The sequence below is a fragment of the Gossypium hirsutum genome, chromosome A07 (assembly GCF_007990345.1).
Source record: "Gossypium hirsutum isolate 1008001.06 chromosome A07, Gossypium_hirsutum_v2.1, whole genome shotgun sequence".
In the NCBI taxonomy this organism is placed as follows: domain Eukaryota; kingdom Viridiplantae; phylum Streptophyta; class Magnoliopsida; order Malvales; family Malvaceae; genus Gossypium; species Gossypium hirsutum.
Window position 1 is genome coordinate 12,187,551 of NC_053430.1, and position 1,233 is coordinate 12,188,783.

The following is a 1,233-nucleotide window of genomic DNA, read 5'->3' on the forward strand; positions in this document are numbered from 1 at the left end:
GATTTGACAGCATGGTAACTGAATCGACATTATAAACACCGGCTGTTTTCGTTGGCTTTGTCCTCATGACTTGCCACTGATAGTTATTCAGTGACATCTCCTCAATAAACTCATAGGCATCTTCAGGTGTTTTATTATTGATGGTTCCGCCAGTAGCTGCGTCAACCATTTGCGAAGTCGAAGGATTCAGACCATTGTGGAATGTTTACACTTGGAGCCAAAGCGATAACCCATGGTGAGGACACCTTCTCAGTAAGTCCTTGTATCTCTCCCATGCATCGTAGAGGGTTTCCAAATCCATCTGCACAAAAGAAGAGATGTCATTACATAATTTAGCCGTTTTAGCTGGCGGAAAATATTTTAGTAAGAATTTTTCGGTCATTTGTTCCCAAGTAGTGATTGACCCTCGTGGTAACGAGTTCAACCACATTTTAGCTTTGTTCCTTAATGAAAAAGGGAATAACCGAAGATGAATGGCATCATCAGAAACGCCATTGATTTTAAATGTATCGTAAAATTCCAGAAAGTTTACTAAGTGAGCGTTGGGATCTTCATCCTGCAAATCATCAAACTGAACAAATTCCTGTATCATTTGAATAGTGTTAGGTTTTAATTCAAAAGTATTTGCAGCTACAGCAGTTCTAACTATGCTAGATTCAGTTCCTGTTAAAGAAGGTTTAGCATAATCATACATAGTGCGTGGAGCAGGATTTTGATTAGCCGCAATGGCAGGAGGTAGATGATTGTCTTGGTTTTCAGCCATCTCTTTGATTGGGGGTTGAGTATTGCCTTCTTACTCATTCTCCGTGTATCTTAAGCTTCACCTTATTTCTCTTTCGTTTCTACAAACTGTGCGATCTATTTCTTCGTAAAAAAGTAGTGGCCTTGACGGGTTTCTTCTAGTCATAAACTATAAAAACCTGCCAAGAGACAAAAAAAATAAATAAGTAATAATAATATAAAATTAAATTGCAAGAAAAATAAAAAAAATGTTTTACATATTTATAATTACTTTTTCTTGAACTAACTATTATCGCAATGTAGGCAAGTGTACCTATGGAACAGTAGTATAGTTTTAGCAAGACCGGATTGTCAAACCCAAAGGAACTAAAAGTACTAGTAATGACTGTTTTTTTATTATCTAGCCTAAGAATAAAGAGGTTTTGTTTTAATTGACTAATTATCTAAACTAAGAATGCACAGAGAAAAGAATTAGGGAATTTCTTTTGGGAA

The 1,233-nt window shown here is 36.0% G+C and overlaps 1 non-coding gene across 1 annotated transcript; it reads left to right on the forward strand.

Annotated features, from left to right (window-relative positions):
• Positions 1-227: 227 nt before the first annotated feature.
• LOC121204088 (small nucleolar RNA R71) lies at positions 228-334 on the forward strand. Its single transcript, XR_005899016.1, has one exon. It is a non-coding gene; the product is annotated as a small nucleolar RNA R71 (small nucleolar RNA).
• The last annotated feature ends 899 nt before the right edge of the window (positions 335-1,233 follow it).